Genomic DNA, 19,546 nt, shown 5'->3' on the forward strand with positions numbered 1-19,546 from the left:
CTGCTGTACCTGCATACTAGCTTTCAGTGATTCATGCACAAGGACACCCAGATCTCTCTGCACTGAAGCATTCTGAAGTTTCTCTCCATTTAAATAATAAATCGCCTTTTTATTCTTCCAACCAAAATGGATAACCTCATACTTATCCACGTTAAACTCCATCTGCCAAATTTTGGCCCATTCACCTAACTTGTCCATATCCATTTGTAAATTTCTTATTTCTTCATTGCAACTTACGTTCCTACCTATTTTGATGTCATCTGCAAATTTAGCTATAGTACCATCTATCCCTGAATCCAAGTCATTAATATAGATTGTAAATAGTTGGGGCCCAAGGACCGAGCCCTGTGGCACCCTTACTGAGGAACCTTACAGAATTCGAGGAGCTGGCAACAAAGCTAGCAAGGGAGGAACTGGACTGAGCCTGTGCAGATGGAGAGCTCAGCGGGTGGAGGAGGTGGAGTCAGCCACCCTCACCAGCACTCGAAGGACTGCTGGGGAAGAGGCATTTGTGACATCTGAGTGGATGACAAGCCTCTGGGATCGGCACTGCACGAGATGCTGGATATGCAGCAAGAGGCGGGGAAACATTAGGCAGAGGCCCTCAACAGAGTGGCACATGAGGTGGAGGAGTCTGTCCACCTGCTCTCTGATGAGATAGTTCTGCCCTGTGCACACATGGAAGTCTCCATGGGGAGGGTGGCAAACGCCATGGAGAACCCCATCCAGCAGAACGCCAAGTTTCTGTCAGAGATGCGCTCAGACCTGTACTCCATCGCTGTAGCCATGGGTGAGATCTTGTTGGGCTATGTGAGAGGGGAACGGGGCACCTTGACCTCCCTCCAGGTGCCCCTTCTCCTCAAGGAGTCAGGAAGGGGCCCTCAGGCACCCAAAGGGAGCAGGAGCAGCTGTTAGACGCCACTGGGGCCTCCACTCAGAACTCTCTGAGGAGGTCCGGCCCTTCCGAACTCTCCTTGCTTGCTACCCCTTCAGCTTTGTCCTCTGTGACCGCAGATGGAACAGCTGCCCCACAGCAGGAGTGCCAAAGTAAGCCCGGGCCCTCCAGGACTCGGGTCTCCATAGGACAGCCACCAAGGTTATTGAAGACAACAGAGCAAACAGATCAGAAGGCTGCCTCTACCCCTGCTGTGGATGCCAGGGAAGCACCTAGAAGAAGTGGTAGGGGACGAAAGATTAAGAAGTTATGATTTCACATGTGGTTGCATGGGTGCAGTTTAATTGTTAATGTGCTTACAGTTTTGTAAATAGACTATACCTGCACTTTAATGAAGTTCAATGTGGTTTAACTGTAATTTGTAGTTGTTAAGGCTGTACGCCCCCTCATCCCCCCCCCACCTTCAGGGGACACCTCAGGTTGGGTCTATGTCCCCTGGAATCATGCATGTGCAGGGAGACAAAGTTCTTTGCCAGGGCCCTTGCGAGCCATGTGCAAGAAACCTCCTGCATACGCTGAGCCTTTACCCTTCACATGCTCGTCTGTTGAAACACCTTAGCATTGTCAGTACTATGTGCTGGGGTTCTCCTTCAGTTGTCCAGTTGAGCTGACCTGCCCACATCCGATGACCCAACTCCCATGCAGCATCTAGAGACCTCCACTTCGAGGCTCTAGATAGTTGCAAGCAGCTATGGTGTGTGTGACTTTTCAGCTTGAGACCAACAGCATCCAACCTCCCCACACCTTCCCACCTGTATTAATTATGGTTTTATTTAGCGTGTAATGTACCTTTAAGAGTAATACTTGTTAGGAGAGATCACATGATCTGTAGTAACCAATAGGAGAATAACGCAGGCTACCTCCGTAGTCAGTGTAGAAATAGTGTTGGAGTTGAAAGCATAAGTGTAGTTGCTGCTGAATACATTGTGAATAGACTTATGTTTTCCACCCAAGAAGTGACTGCAGATCAACTCTATCATTAATAGTACAACTCAGCCACCCTACAACAAACTGGTGATGAGGATAAAACAGGGTTGAACAGAAGAAATAAAGTTAGAAAGAAATAGGCGCTGTACCTCACCCAGTGATTGTAAAAAGCAAGCTCCGTTAGAATTGAAGACATTATCCTCTCTCAAAATGCCACAATTTGGGAGAATTGACCCTTTTGAACCAGCCACAGACCCTTGGTCTCAATATATAGAATGCCTCACGTTCATTTTTCAAGCGAACAAGATTACAGGGGAAGAGAAGAAGCAGCCGAACGATCCTCTTGAGTACTTTTGGGAGCAAACCTACAGTTTGATTCTAAGTTTGATGACACCCAGTGCCCCAGATTCAAAGAATTTTGATGAATTGGTGGACCTCGTGAAGGGTCCCTTTCAACCCAAAGCCCTCAGTCACAATGCAGATGTTCAGGTTTAATTCGAGAAATAGAGCCCTGGGTGAAACAATTGCATGCTACTTGGCAAATTTGAAGCAGTTAGCGGAACATTGTAAGTTCGGTAGGACTCTGAATTACATGCTCAGAGACCGTTTAGTGTGTGGTGTGAAAGAGGAAAAGATTCAGAAAAGATTATTGTCCCAAATGAATCTGAATTTCAAGAAAGTGCTAGAGATAGCGCTAGCCATGGGAAGCACTGTAAGAGATTCAAAAGCAATACAGGGTGCGGAAAATGGCATCATCCTCCACACTGGGTGGGAAACCTCAGCCGAAAGTGGCGGGAAGAAGCACGACTCTGCTGAGAAGCGGGAAGCAGCCTCTGTTAGCTGAAGAATAAAGAAAAATAAAGTCTTTTAGTGATTGGCAGTTTAAAAAAATCGAATGCTACTATTGTCACAGAAATGGACTTATAATGAGGCAAGGCAGGGAAAGATTCAAGCAGGCTTGTAAACAAAAGAAAAGGCCCAATGGAAGCTACAGTGTAGAAGAGCCTGAAACAACACATTCTGATATTTACTTGTTGTTTAATCTGCAAGTTTGAAAGACAGAACCAATATTTATCACAGTGAAAGTAAATGGCAAACCTGTTAAAATGGAAGTAGACCTGGGAGCTTCCACTACAGTAATTGGGGAACTTACTTTCAGATATTTAAATAATGGTGACCGTCAATTCAGCTTGGAACGAACAGCAGCCAAATTAAAAAATTATATGGGTGAAGACATTCAAGTGAAAGGCATAAGCAGAATAACTCTCCATTATGGAAGCCAATCGGCACAGCTACCCATGATGGTGATAGCAGGTGAAGGGCCAAGTCTCCTGGGGCGAAATTAGCTAAAGGAGATCAAGTTAGAATGGTCCAAAATTTTTCAGTTGAGAGCCAGTGGGCTACCAGAACTACTTAAAAAGTATGCCACCGTCTTCCAGGATGAACTGGGAAAAATCCAGGGCCTGCAGGCCAAGATTTATGTGGATCCAGAAGCAACCCCTCGCTTCATGAAGGCGAGACCGGTGCCATATGCCCTGAGGGGAAAAGTCAACACAGAGCTGAACAGGCTAGAGAAACAGTGCATTATGCAAGCTGTTCAGTTCTCAGAATGGACAGCACCAATAGTCCCCATCCTTTAACCCGACTAAAGCGTCCTAATTTGTGGGGACTACAAACAGACGGTTAACAAAGTAATCATACTGGACAGGTACCCCATTCCAAAAATTGAAGACCCGTATGCCAAGCTGGCAGGAGGGACAATGTACACAAAGCTAGACATGAGTCATGCTTATCAACAACTAGAATGGGATAATGCTTCCCGCACAATTAATCACAATTGTCACAATTAATACCCACAAAGATTTGTACCAATGTATATGATTGCCTTTCAGTGTCTCCTCAGCTGGTGCCATCTTTCAGAGAACAATGGAAAGCTTACTGCATGGACTGCCCCAGATTGTAGTCTATTTAGATAATGTATTGGTGACAGGATTCACTGAAAAAGAGCAGTTGATAAACTTGGAAGAAGTCTTAAAACATTTCTTGCAAGTTGCAGTGTGTGTAAAAAAAAGAAAGGTGCACGTTCTAAGCGAGGGAGGTAATCTATTGGGTCACTGGGTAGATTTACAGGGCCTCCATCCAGTTGAGGAGAAAGTGAGAGCCATAAGAGAGGCACTTCCACCAAAGAATACCTCAGAGCTCATACCATTCCTAGGAATGATCAACTATTATGGCCGGTTCTTACCCAGTTTGTCTACAATGCTGGCCGCCCTGCATTCTTGGCTCAAAAAGAACCAACGTTGGTCTTGGAAGGCGCCCCAGAAAGAAGCTTTCATAAAGGTGAAACAATTGTTGCACTCGTCCAATCTATTAGAGCATTATGTCCAGACGAAAGAATTGGTGCTGACATGTGACACATCTCCCTACGGAGTGGGAACAGCTCTATACCATCAGATGGATGATGACATGGAACGGCCAATAGGTCACATACCAAGGACGCTCACCACGGCGGAAAAGGAAGACACACAGGTGGAAAAATAAGGCCTGTCCATCATCTTTGGTGTCAAGAAATTTCACCAGTACATACACGGCCGCCATTTTACAATCATTTCAGACCACAAACCACTGTTAGGTTTGTTTAGTGAGGAAAAAGCTCTACCATCCATAGCCTCAGCAAGGATGGGCCTTAATTCTGGCAGCATTTGAGTACACTTTCGTACATAGGTCTGGCAATCGAATCACAAGTGCCAACACCCTTAGTTGTTTGCAAAAAAATTTCCAAAAAAATGATGAGCACACCCCAGTTCCACAGGAACTTGTTTTACTGTTATATTTCTTAGATTCCTCTCCGGTATGTGCTCGACAGATCAGAGACTGGACAAATCAGGACCCAGTCCTATCTCAAGTATGAGAACAAGTGCTGCTTGGTTCATCTCAGGAGTCCCTATCTGATGAAATGAAACCATACTTCAACAGAAGGCATGAAATAACCAGCCAGGATGACATCCTATTATGGGGTGCACGAGTGATGTTTCTTCCAAAGGGAACGGAGCATTTTTAGTTGAATTACACAGAGACCATTCAGGAATATCCCAAATGAAGAGTCATAGAGCCATAGAGGTCTACAGCACAGAAAAAGGCCCTTCGGCCCATCGAGTCTGCACCGGTCAAACAAGCACCTAACTATTCTAACCCCATTTTCCAGCACTAGGACCATAGACTGTAACCATAGCATGCAACTATCTATGGTGGCCAGGGATGGATGGCGAAATAGAGTGTTTAGTAAAGCGCCATGTGCAATGCCAGCAACTGCAAAAGTTGCCAGTGACAGCTCCATTACACCCATGGGAGTGGCCAGGTAGACCCTGGGTGCAGTAACAGTTTGACTACATTGGACCTTTCCTGGAAACAATGTTTCTGCTCATTGTTGATGCCCATTCAAAATGGTCGGACGTACATGAGGTGAAATCACCAACGTCGGGCGCTACAATTGAGAAACTACATCAGAGTTTTGCCATTCACAGACTATTAGAAGTAGTAATTTCCAATAACTGCACGACAATTACGAGTGATGAATTTCAATGGTTTGTCAGCCTCAACGGTATCACTCATGTGAACACTGCACTATACCACCCTTCCTCAGACTAGCCGAAAGGGTAGTTCAAACATTCAAGGCAGGCATGAGAAAGCTAACTCCTTGGCAACCAAGCTAGCATGCATTATTTTTCATTACAGGACCACCCCTCATACAACAGGTGCCACACCTGCAGAGTTACTGTTGAATGAGATTGAGCTTAATAATGTCGAACTTAGAGGGGAAGGTGAAAAGGAGTCAGGGAAGCCAGAAAACTAGACACGACTGGCATAGTCTTGAGAGGAAATTTACTGTAGAAGAGCCTGTATACGTGAAAAGCTTCGGGGAAGAACTAAAGTGATTACCAGGTGAAATAAGTGCGGTGACTGGACCTCTATCTTACCACATGGAGGTGGAAGGCCGGATCATCCATAAACATGTGGACCATTTAAGGAAGAGAGAGACAAATTATCAAGATATGGTTCCACCAGTGACCACATTTCCTTGTTGATGAGACTCATCCCAGGATTGACAGGTCTGACGTTCCTGTAAGAGTTGAGAATACAGGACTGCAAGTGCCCACTGAAGCACCTGATGTTCAGGCAACTCCAGAAAAGGAGGTTCCTGACAAAGAATCTGAAATTGTGGAGCTGCGATGTCCCACATGTACCAGGAAACCATGTGAAAGACTGAACTTGTAAATTCCTTACCCAGTGTAAATGTTATGTTGTCTTGAAAAATTTGTACTTGTAAATATAATATGTATAGCCGAGTTAAAGGGGGAGGAATGTAGTAATTATGGTTTTATTTACAGTAATGTACCTTTAAGAATAATACTCGTTAGGAGAGATCACATGACCTGTAGTAACCAATACCAGAGTAGCGTGGGCTACCTCCACAGTCAATGAGAGATAGAGTTGGAGTTGAAAGCACATGTGTAGTTGTGCAGTTGCTGCTGAGTACATTGTGAATAAACTTAATGTTTTCCACCCAACAAGTGTCTGCAGATCAACTCTATCATTAATAGTACAACTCAGCCACCCTACAATGTCCCCTATAACCATTGATCCTGCTGGTGTGACTTTAGACCTCCCTTCAGTCACCCAACAACTCTCCCCCATCACCCTCCTTCCTGTGCAGGTGAATGTCCACATCCTCTACCTTCCAGAGGTACTCACCCCATAACAATAGATATGCCCCTCATCCTGCAGACCCCACAGAATCCAGCTTTACTTCCATGCCCCCTCCAACAACCCTCAGCGCCCCTTCAGCCATCATCACAGGGCCCTCACCCTCCCACCCTACCAGCTCCCACTACCCCTTTAACCCTCACCATCCCTTTCTGTCAATAATTCCCTCAATTTTCCCACACAGGACTTGACACCATGGACTGCTCCCTCTGTACCCCTTTCCCCTCTTTCTCCCCATGTCCTTTCACATCTCCATAACATCCCCCATGCCATGCCTGTTCACACTTGAACACCACCCCCGCACTCCATCACAGACCTTCCCACCCCCCCGCTCCATAAACCACTTCACCCATTTCATGACCCCCACATCATCTCTCCCTTTCCCCAGCCTCTCCCTCCACCCCCTCCCCCTAGGCTTCCACACCCACCCCACCTCTTCATTTCCCTTCTAACTCAGCCACCCCACCCCCCAGCACAGACCATTGCCGCCCAACATTACCTCATGCAGCCAGCCACTTGCAGCCACGTCCTGGAAGCTCCTGCGACACAAAGATCCATTTCCTAGAAGCTGCTGCAATGTGAAGATCCAAATCCTAGAAGCTTCTGCAATGCAAAGGTCAAAATCCTAGAAGCTCCTGCAACGCGAAAATCCAATTCCTAGAAGCTCCTGCGACACGAAGATCCATTTCCTAGAAGCTCCTGCAATGCAAAGATCCAAATCCCAGAAGCTCCTGCAACGCGAAGATCCAAATCCTGGAAGCTCCAGGATTGAAGAGATAGTGTGAGGGGGAGGGTTTCAGATTCCTGGGACATTGGGACTGGTTCTGGGAGAGGTGGGACCAGTATAAACTGGATGGGTTACACCTGGGCAGGACCAGGACTGATGTCCTAGGGGGAATATTTGCTAGAGTGGTTGGGGAGGGTTTAAACTAAAATGGCAGGGGGATGGGAACCTATGGAAGGAGTCAGAGGAGGGGGAATCAAGGACAAGAACAAACGACAGAAAGAGGAATAAGAAAAGTGATAGGCAGAGAAATCAAGGGCAAGGATCAAAGAGGGCCTCAGTGAAAAATAATGGGAACAGGACAAGTAATGTTAAAAAGACAAGTCTTAAGGCTTTGTGCCTTAACGCGAGGAGCATTCGCAATAAAGTGGATGAATTAACCATGCAAATAGATATAAACAGGTATGATATAGTCAGGATTACAGAGACATGGCTGCAGGGTGACCTGAGATGGGAACTGAACATCCAGGGGTATTCAGTATTTAGGAAGGACAGACAAAAAGGAAAAGGTGGTGGAATTGCATTGCTGGTTAAAGAGAAAATTAATGCAATAGTGAGGAAAGATATTAGCTCTGACGATGTGGAATTTGTATAGGTAGAGCTGAGAAATGCTAAGGGGCAAAAAACATTAGTGGGGGTTGTATATAGATCCTCAAACTGTAGTGGTGATGCTGGGAATGGCATTAAACAGGAAATTAGAGATGCATACAATAAAGGAACATCTGTAATTATGGGTGACTTTAATCTGCATATAGATTGGGCAAATCGTATTAGTAACAATACCATAGAGAAGGAATTCCTGGAGTGCATATGGGATGGTTTTCTGGACCAATACGTTGAGAAACCAACTAGAGAGCAGGCTATCCTAGACTGGGTATTGTGTAATGAGAAAGGAATAATTGACAATCTAGTTGTGCGAGGCCCCTTGGGGATGAGCGACCATGATGTGATACAATTCTTCATCAAGATGGAGAGTGACGTAGTTGATTCTGAGATTAGGGTTCTGAATCTTAATAAAGGAAGTTACTATGGTATGAGGCACGAGTTGGCTATGATGGATTGGGAAACATTACTTAAAGGGATCACGGTGGATAGGCAATGGCAAACATTCATTTTTGACATTCAAGGTTGAACTGCAACAATTGATTATTCCTGTCTGGTGCAAAAGTAAAACAGGAAAGGTGGCCAAACCATGGCTTACAAGGGAAATTAGAGACAGTATTAGATGCAAGGAAGAGGCATAGAAATTGGCCACAAAAAACAACAGACCTGAGGATTGGGAGCAGTTTAGAATTCAGCAAAGGAGGATCAAGGGATTGATTAAGAAGGGAAAATAGAGTACGAGAGTAAGCTTGCGGGGAACATAAAAACTGACTGTAAAAATTTCTATAGGTATGTGAAGAGAAAAAGATTGGTGAAGACAAATGTAGGTCCCTTACAGTCAGAAACAGGGGAATTTATAATGGGGAACAAAGAAATGGCTGACCAACTAAATACATACTTTGGTTCTGTCTTCACAAAGGAGGACACAAATAACACACCAGAAATGTTGGGGAACACAGGGTTTAGTGAGAGGGAGGAACTGAAAGAAATCGGTATTAGTAGGGAAATGGTGTTGGGGAAATTGATGGGATTGAAGGCCGATAAATCCCCAGGGCCTGATAATCTACATTCCAGAGTACTTAAGGAAGTGGCCCTAGAAATAATGGATGCATTGGTGGTCATCTTCCGAGATTTTATAGACTCTGGAACAGTTCCTATAGATTGGAGGGTAGCTAATGTAACCCCACTATTTAAAAAGGGAGGTAGAGAGAAAACAGGGAATTAAAGACCAGTCAGCCCGACGTCGGTAGTGGGGAAAATTCTAGAGTCCATTATAAAAGATTCAATTGCTGAGCACTTGGAAAACAGTGGCAGAATCGGACAGAGTCAGCGTGGATTTATGAAAGGGAAATCATGCTTGACGAATCTGCTGGAATTTTTCGAAGACGTACCTAGTAGAGTTGATGAGGGAGAGTCAGTGGATGTGGTTTAATTGGACTTTCAGAAGGCTTTCGACAAAGTCCCACATAAGAGATTAGCATGTAAAATTAAAGTGCATGGGATTGGGGGTAATGTGTTGAGATGGATAGAAAACTGGTTGGCAGACAGAAAACAAGGAGTAAGAATAAACGGGTCTTTTACCGAATGGCAGGCAGCGACTAGTTGGGTGCTGCAGGTATCGTTCACAATATATATTAATGATTTAGATGAGGGAACTAAATGTAATATCTCTAAATTTGCAGATGACACAAAGCTGGGTGGGAGGGTGAACTGTGAGGAGGATGCAGAGATGTTTCAATGTGATTTGGACGAGCTGAGTGAGTGGGCAAATGCATGGCAGATGCAGTATAATGTGGATAAATGTGAGATTATCCACTTTGGTAGCAAAAACAGGAAGGCAGATTATTATCTGAATGGCTATAAATTGAGAGAGGGGGATGTGCAACGAGACCTGGGTGTCCTCGTACACCAGTCGTTGAAGGTAAGCATGCAGGTGCAGCAGGCGGTAAAGAAGGCAAATGGTACGTTGGCCTTCATAGCGAGAGGATTCGAATATAGGAGCAGGGATGTCTTGATGCAATTCTACAGGGCCTTGGTGAGACCACATCTGAAATATTGTGTGCAGTTTTGATCTCCTTATCTAAGGAAGGATGTTCTTGCTATAGAGGGAGTGCAGCAAAGGTTTACCAGACTGATTCCTGGGATGGCAGGACTGACATATGAGGAGAGATTGAGTCGGTTAAGATTATATTCGCTGGAGTTCAGAAGAATGAGGGGGGGATCTCATAGAAACCTATAAAATTCTAACAGGACTAGACAGGGTAGATGCAGGAAGGATGTTCCCCATGGTGGGGGAGTCCAGAACCAGGGGTCACAGTCTGAGGATGCGGGGTAGACCATTTAGGACTGAGATGAGGAGAAATTTCTTCACCCAGAGAGTGGTGAGCCTGTGGAATTTGCAACCACAGAAAGTAGTTGAGGCCAAAACATTGTATGTTTTCAAGAAGGAGGTAAATATAGCTCTTGGGGCGAAAGGGATCAAAGGATATGGGGAGAAAGCGGGAGCAGACTATTGAGCTGGATGATCAGCCATGATCATAATGGATGGCGGAGCATGCTCTAAGGGCCGAATGGCCTACTCCTGCTCCTATTTCTATGTTTCTATGTTTATGTTTCCTGCAACGCAAAGATCCAAATCCTGGAACTCCTGCAACATGAAGATCCAAATCCTGGAACTCCTGCAGCGAGAAGATCCAAATCCTGGAACTCCTGCAGCGAGAAGATCCAAATCCTGGAACTCCTGCAGCGAGAAGATCCAAATCCTGGAACTCCTGCAGCATGAAGATCCAAATCCTGGAACTCCTGCAGCATGAAGATCCAAATCCTGGAACTCCTGCTACATGAAGATCCAAATCCTGGAACTCCTGCAGCATGAAGATCCAAATCCTGGAAGTCCTGCAGCATGAAGATCCAAATCCTGGAACTCCTGCAGCATGAAGATCCAAATCCTGGAACTCCTGCGGCGAGAAGATCCACGTGGTAGATACTCCACCCACCCGCTGCTGCACGTGGTGTTCCAGGGTCCTCAGTCGCTGGAGGCCTCCATCTTCTACTCTCCGCAAGCTGCCCTCGGCCTTCTTCCAGGTGAGTCTTGACATGTCCACACCATGTTAGTTCGGATGTGTTTTGGACTGACGTGATATCCCGCTGGCGGTGTGGATAATTGGACAGTGGGGTTACAATTCCGGTTGGGGCTTCATCTGCATCCCATTAACGGGATGCAAAATGGCTTCATGCTGGCCTCTGTGGGAATGGTGACCCACCATGATGGGCAGGAACGCACATTCCCACCGTCATTTCACACCAGTGCTAAACCAATTTTTCAGCTCCAGCTGCATTGTTCCCCCACCACCCGCCATTACACCCGCCACTGTTGGGACTGGAAAGTCCTGGCCTCAGTGCCTGGAGTTGTATACATGGCCCACTTGAGACAGTCAACACTTATTGAGTCTTAGAGCAGGAAGCTTCCACTCCAACTGGGTTACTTCAAAGTGCAGCCCTCGAGCAGCTGAAATCCTGATCTGAACCAAGGAGCCAGGAGCCCCTAGCAAAGGGATAGATGGTGCCATGGGTTCAATTTGAATGATGCAAAGCAGATGTCAGAGAGACAATGTCATTTCAATCTTACCTGTGTTTTTTGAATTATCCCAAGAGTTCAGAGCCCTCTCACAAGATCACATGAGAGGATTAATTTTACTTAAAAATCATGCACTGAAAATGAAGCGAGAGCAGCTTTAAAGTGAGCGAAATTAAATGCAGGGGGCATGTGACAGACAGCATGAGCAGAGCGGATGTGCAAGAGTATCCAACATTAGACTATTTCTCCTGCCTAGCCCCCAACAATGTCTTAAAAACAAAAAAACTACTGCGGATGCTGGAAATCCAAAACAAAAACAGAATTACCTGTAAAAACTCAGCTGGTCTGGCAGCATCGGTGGAGAAGAAAAGAGTTGACGTTTCGAGTCCACATGACCCTTCAACAGAACTGAGTGTAGTTAGGAGAGGGGTGAAATATAAGCTGGTTTAAGGTGGGGGGGCGGGGGGAGAGAAGTAGGAGTGGTGGTTGTAGGGACAAGCAAGAAGTGATAGGAGCAGATAATCAAAAGATGTCACAGACAAAAGGATCAAAGAGGTGTTGAAGGTGGTGATATTATCTAAGAAAAGTGCTAATTAAGAATGGATAGCAGGACACTCAAGGTACAGATAGCTCTAGTGGGGGTGAGGTGGAAAGACTGACAAGGTATTAGTTGTAGATTTAAAAATAATGGAAATGGGTGGGAAAAGAAAAATCTATATAAATAATTGAAAAAAACAAAAGGGAGGGGGAAGAAACGGGGTGGGGATGTGGGGAGGGAGTTTAAGATCTAAGTTGTTGAATTCAATATTCAGCCTGGAAGGCTGTAAAGTGCCTAGTCAGAAGATGAGGTGCTGTTCCTCCAGTTTGCGTTGGGCTTCACTGGAACAATGCAGCAAGCCAAGGACAGACATGTGGGCAAGAGAGCAGGGTGGAGTGTTAAAATGGCAAGCGACAGGGAGGTTTGGGTCTTTCTTGCGGACAGACCGCAGGTGTTCTGCAAAGCGGTCGCCCAGTTTGCGTTTAGTCTCTCCAATGTAGAGGAGACCGCATTGGGAGCAACGAATGCAGTAGACTAAGTTAGGGGAAATGCAAGTGAAATGCTGCTTCACTTGAAAGGAGTGTTTGGGCCCTTGGACGGTGAGGAGAGAGGAAGTGAAGGGGCAGGTGTTGCATCTTCTGCGTGGGCATGGGAAGGTGCCATAGATGGGAGTTGAGGAGTAGGGGGTGATGGAGGAGTGGACCAGGGTGTCCCAGAGGGAACAATCCCTACGGAATGCCGCCAGGGGGGGTGAAGGGAAGATGTGTTTGGTGGTGGCATCATGCTGGAGTTGGCGGAAATGGCGGAGGATGGCGCACTGACCTCTACCTCGCGGAGGCTGAGCGTCAACTCGCAGACACTTCCTCCTACCTCTCCCTGGACCATGACCCCACCACGGAACATCAAACCATTGTTTCCAGGACTGTCACTGACCTCATCTCCTCTGGAGATCTTCCTCCCACAGCTTCCAACCTGATAGTCGCCCAACCTCGGACGGCCCGCTTCTACCTCCTACCCAAAATCCACAAACAGAACTGTCCTGGCAGACCGATCATGTCAGCCTGTTCCTGCCCCACGGAACTCATTTCTCGTTATCTTGACTCCCTTCTCTCTCCCCTTGTCCAGTCCCTTCCCACCTACATCAGTGATTCCTCTGATACCTTACGTCACATCAACAATTTCCAGTTCCCTGGCCCCAACCGCTTCCTCTTCACCATGGATGTCCAATCCCTCTACACCTCCATCCCCCACCAGGATGGTCTGAGGGCCCTTAGCTTCTTCCTTGAACAGAGGCCCGAACAATCCCCATCCACCACTACTCTCCTCCGTCTGGCTGAACTTGTTCACTCACTGAACAATTTCTCCTTTAACTCCTCTCACTTCCTCCAAATAAAAGGTGTGGCTATGGGTACCCGCATGGGCCCCAGCTATGCCTGTCTCTTTATGGGGTATGTGGAACATTCCTTGTTCCAGTCCTACTCCGGCCCCCTCCCACAACTCTTTCTCCGGTACATCGATGATTACTTCGGTGCTGCTTCATGCTCTCGTCGGGACCTGGAAAAATTTATTAATTTTGCTTCCAATCTCCACCCCTCCATCATTTTCACATGGTCCGTCTCTGACACTTCTCTTCCCTTCCTTGACCTCTGTCTCAATTTCTGATGATAGACTGTCCACCAGTATCCATTACAAGCCTACCGACTCCCACAGCTACCTCGACTACAGCTCCTCACACCCCGCTTCCTGTAAGGACTCCATCCCATTCTCTCAGTTCCTTCGCCTCCGTCGCATCTGTTCTGATGACGCTACCTTCAAAAACAGTTCCTCTGACGTGTCCTCCTTCTTCTTTAACTGAGGTTTTCCACCCACGGTCGTTGACAGGGCCCTCAACCGTGTCCGGCCCATCTCCCGCGCATCCGCCCTCACGCCTTCTCCTCCCTCCCAGAAACATGATAGGGTCCCCCTTGTCTTCACTTATCACCCCGCCAGCCTCCGCATTCAAAGGATCATCCTCCGCCATTTCCACCAACTCCAGCATGATGCCACCACCAAACATATCTTCCCTTCACCCCCCCTGGCGGCATTCCATAGGGATCGTTCCCTCCGGGACACCCTGGTCCACTCCTCCATCACCCCCTACTCCTCAACCCCCACCTATGGCACCTTCCCATGCCCACGCAGAAGATGCAACACCTGCCCCTTCACTTCCTCTCTCCTCACCGTCCAAGGGCCCAAACACTCCTTTCAAGTGAAGCAGCATTTCACTTGCATTTCCCCTAACTTAGTCTACTGCATTCGCTGCTCCCAATGCGGTCTCCTCTACATTGGAGAGACCAAACGCAAACTGGGCGACCGCTTTGCAGAACACCTGCGGTCTGTCCACAAGAAAGACCCAAACCTCCCTGTCGCTTGCCATTTTAACACTCCACCCTGCTCTCTTGCCCACATGTCTGTCCTTGGCTTGCTGCATTGTTCCAGTGAAGCCCAACGCAAACTGGAGGAACAGCACCTCATCTTCCGACTAGGCACTTTACAGCCTTCCAGGCTGAATATTGAATTCAACAACTTTAGATCTTAAACTCCCTCCCCACATTCCCACCCCGTTTCTTCCCCCTCCCTTTTTTTTTCAATTATTTATATAGATTTTTCTTTTCCCACCTATTTCCATTATTTTTAAATCTACAACTAATACCTTGTCAGTCTTTCCACCTCACCCCCACTAGAGCTATCTGTACCTTGAGTGTCCTGCTATCCATTCTTAATTAGCACTTTCCTTAGATAATATCACCACCTTCAACACCTCTTTGATCCTTTTGTCTGTGACATCCTTTGATTACTGCTCCTATCACTGCTTGCTTGTCCCTACAACCACCCCACCCCTACTTCTCTCCCCCCGCCCCCCCACCTTAAACCAGCTTATATTTCACCCCTCTCCTAACTACACTCAGTTCTGTTGAAGGGTCATGTGGACTCGAAACGTCAACTCTTTTCTTCTCCACCGATGCTGCCAGACCTGCTGAGTTTTTCCAGGTAATTCTGTTTTTGTTCCCAACAATGTCTTACCTAATCCCAGGGATATGCTTACCACAGTTTGGAAACTGCTGGTATGGAGAATCAGTGGAACTCTCCCTCAGAAATACAGTCATTAGGTGCGGTTGGGGTTGGAATTTTTAAAGTTTTAGCATCTCACCTGACCCCAACACTTTCGGAAGTTAAGATTCAGCCTATTGTTTGATGCGCAGTAAAATTCTACGATTCTATGAAACATTTTCCTCTCTTCTCTTGTTCACTGAGTTATCCCCCAAAATAAGTCATACACTAGCAAGGGACAAAATAGAGTTACTTTCTTGTGTGCCCATGTGGCCAATGTTGTCCACATCATTTCTTAAGTGCTGTATGCACTGCTGATAAAGTCAAGCTATAATGCTGTATTTGTGCTGTCTGAGTCAATGTCAGAAGGAGTATTTGTGCACAAACAAAGTTGTCCGACAACTTACAGTGATTCACAATTCACAGGTATCTCTTCCTCGCCACAAGTTGTCGCATGATTTACGCATTAATAATGACAAGCAGCAGATAACATAGCATTATTTTGACAGTAAATTCTGGGTCATTATTAGTGTTTTTAAAATTGGTCCAAAATTTTAAAAAATATATACAGATATAGATGGTGAAATAACTGATTTTTAAAGATAAGTTCATGTTGTTACTCATAGGCTACTATAATATTGAGAAGTTTGTATCTGCATAAAAATATACAGTGCCACTGCTGCCATCTAGAGATCATACCATAGGAGCACCTTCAAAGCAACTACATTTTCTCAAATGATAAAGATTTAAATAAATAACTGAAAGACCTAAAAAAAACATTGTTTGATTATAGTGAGTAATCTTTCAGGCTTTTTTTCCTCTCATGTATTTTATTGTGTTTATAAGCCGAATTAAAATCTCAGATGTGAGGATTGCTAATTTTTATTAGTGTTAGGTACGGTTATTAATTGGTGACCTTCACAAAAATGCTTTTCAGCAAAATAGCACTTATAATGCAACAAATAACTTAGTTGAGATGAGGTCAGTTTGGTGAGTACTATTTGAGACTGAATTAGTGGGGCTCATTGCTTTAATTGCATTATTTTTGTCATTTTGGGGGAATTTTAATTGGCAGATCACAGGTGATAATGGGCAAAGATGTCATCCACCAGGAAACTGGCTCCAAATCGCTGACTTTCATGGTTTGAGGCTACAAATAGATATAGATAGGTTAAGTGAGTGGGCAAAGATCTGGCAGATGGAGTACAATGTGGAAAAATGTGGAATTGTCCATTTTGGCAGGAAGAATAAAAGAGAAGCATATTAACTAAATGGTGAGAGATTGCAGAGCTCTGAGGTGCAGAGGGATGTGGGTGTCCTAGTTCATGAATCACAAAAGACTGGTATGCAAGTACAGCAAGCAATTAGGAAAGTTAATAGAATGTTATCATTCATTGCAAGGGGAATTGAATACAAAAGTAGGGAGGTTTTCCTTCAGTTGTACAGGGCACTAATGAGGCCACATCTGGAGTACTGTGTACAGTGTTGGTCACCTTATTTAAGGAAGGATGCAAATGCATTGGAAGCAGTTCAGAGAAGGTTTACCAGACTAATACCTGGAAAGGGTGAGGAAAGGTTGGACAGACTAGGCTTGTATCCGCTAGAGTTTAGAAGAGTAAGAGGCGACTTGATTGGAACATATAAGATCCTGAGGGGTCTTGATAGGGTGGATGTGGAGAGAATGTTTCCTCTTGTGGAAGAATCTAGAGCTAGGGGTCACTTTAAAAATAAGAGATCACCCATTTAAAACAGAGATGAGGTGAAATCTTTTCACTCAGAGGGTCTTGAGTCTTTGGAACTCTCTTCCTGAAAAGGTGGTGGAAGCAGAATCTTTGAATAGTTTTAAGGCAGAGGTGGATGGATTCTTGGTAAGCAATGGGGTGATAGGTTATCGGCTGTAGGTGGGATGCAGATTTGAGGCTGCTGTCAGATCAGCCATGATTTTAAATGGCGGAACAGGCTCGAGGGGCTGAATGGCCTACTCCTGCTCCTTGTTCGTATGTTTGTATGTTCATAAGTTACTTGGGCACAAACCCTTTGAAAGAGGCAGGATGCCTATTAAAAATGCTAATCACCTAATTGGAGCAATGTTTTAATCCACTTATTTCCCAGGCTTCCTGAAACTTACCAGTGAAGGCAAGGTGAGTATACAACAGCTGTTGAGGGGATGGCCTCAGACTCATGGAAATACTGCAACAAATCCTCTGCACTCATAGCTGTTTTCTTACCTGCTATTTGGAAATGGTTTGTTCACAGTGCTCCTGCTGAGTCTTTACTTTATACATTCGAGGTTTTCTGAATCACATCAGGAGGGGTGGCGCTATGGCTACCTTAGATTGGATGTCGGACGAGGATCAATTTGACCAGCAGCAGCAGAACACTATTCAAGAGACCTGTAGCTGGACTGAAGCAGACAGAATAGCAGCAGAGGGGGCAGCAACTCAACAGGAAGCACTACCTGCAACATAGGATATACAGGTTGAGTTTCCCTAACTTGTTCAAACAGCAGTGTTTCAAGATGCTCAGGATGTCATGTCAGGTGGTGGCAAGTGTCTGCAGCCTCCAAAAAGAAGACTTGCTGCCTTCTGGACCTGGAACTCACGTATTACTAGTGACTGTTAAAGTTACTACTGCCCTCAACATTTTAGCCTCCTGACCCTTTCAGGGCTCTGGCAGAGACATTTCCAGGATCAGCTAGTCGGCAGTGCACAAATGCGTAAGATAGGTGAATGTTGGCCTGTTTGCCATGGTTGGTAACTACATGAACTTCACCTGCGATGGCGCCAGTCAACATGAGCAGGCGCTCAGGTTTGCATCTCTGGCTGGCTTCCCACAGGGACTTGCTACCATCAACTGCATACACCTGCCAATCTGAGCACTCCTAGATCAACCAGTGGTGTTTGTCAACTACATGGGCTTCCAGTCCATAAATGTGCAGCTGGTGTCTAACCACAAGAAGACATTTATGCAGGTGCGTGAAAGGTTCCCCTGGAGTTGTAATGGTGTCTTTGTCCTGCAACAGCCCCAGCTCCCTAATGTCTTCAGACCTGCAAGCAGACTTAAGAAGTGTCTGCCAGGGGACACTGCACCACCAAATGCTAACACTGATGTCCAGGATGCTCTTATAAATGCAAAAGGTTGCAACAGTAAATCGATGTCAGAAGCACATGTAATGGCTACTCTTCCCACCCTCAATGTCACAAAGCAGTCCTACAACACCAACCTCTTGCACATCCCCCCATTGATCCCTGTCAATTTATGTCTTCCCATTCATCATCAGACAAGTTAAAAGGTGACTTGGACACCCAGCAACCAACAATGGGCAAGATGAGAAAGTGGTGCAAAGAATAAAATCCATAATTTTAACTAAACAACAGGAATTCAACATTATATTTTCTCTTACACCAACACCCTCTGTGGCTTGACAAGGTTAAAGGCAGGCTAAGCAGATCCCTGCTCTTGACTGCTCTTGACTGCTAATATACTCTTGGCCAACAACCTTTGGATTTTGGAGTCAGTGATGGCCCAGCCAAAGACTGTTTCATCTGAACCTGTGCAGGCCAGATTCAGCTATTAGGAGGGTGAGGGCAATGGGTGAGAAGTGAAAGCATTTTGAGTGGAGCCCTCACTTCCAAGTCCCCCTCCTGCATCATGGCCAGCTACATTTCACTGCTACAAGAATGCTGTACTTTGGTGCAGGTCAATGAGCCACTGTAAGACCAAGGCTAAAGTATTAGTCATCCAATTTAAGGTGGCAGAGATGTTCTGATCCAGATTCTGCATGGCTGTGGTCAAGACGAGCATGAGCTCATTTGATTGGACCATTTGATTTTTCCATGGAGTTGGTCACTCTATTAATGAAGACATCATCATCACAATGCCCTGTGTCATCAACCCATTCATGTATGAGGTGAACTCCATTCTCTCTGCAATCATTGTCATTGTGCTTGGAAGACCTGCCAGTACATTTGCATATTTTCTGCTGCTGGACAACGATTCTCATTTTTATCAATGGCCCCAGAGGTACAGAATTTGTCTCCAACTGAGCAGAATTTGGAGACAGCTGCTATCTCTGACACGGATTTTCCACTGCTGTCCCCACTGCCGCCATCTGTTCTTGCTCACTTGAAGTATAAGCCACTTGGTGAAAATCCAACTTTCTGCCTTACTAGTCTCATTGAAGTGTAAGTATCCGACCTGGTATGCATGAGTCCTGTAACATTGCATCTTCAGAAGGATTCAACTTGTCTGATGGAGGGATGGGAATCTTGAGAAATAGTTGTCATTCTCGATGACATGGAAATGGAA

This window comes from Cetorhinus maximus, chromosome 19 (genome assembly GCF_964194155.1).
Source record: "Cetorhinus maximus chromosome 19, sCetMax3.hap1.1, whole genome shotgun sequence".
In the NCBI taxonomy this organism is placed as follows: Eukaryota; Metazoa; Chordata; class Chondrichthyes; order Lamniformes; family Cetorhinidae; genus Cetorhinus; species Cetorhinus maximus.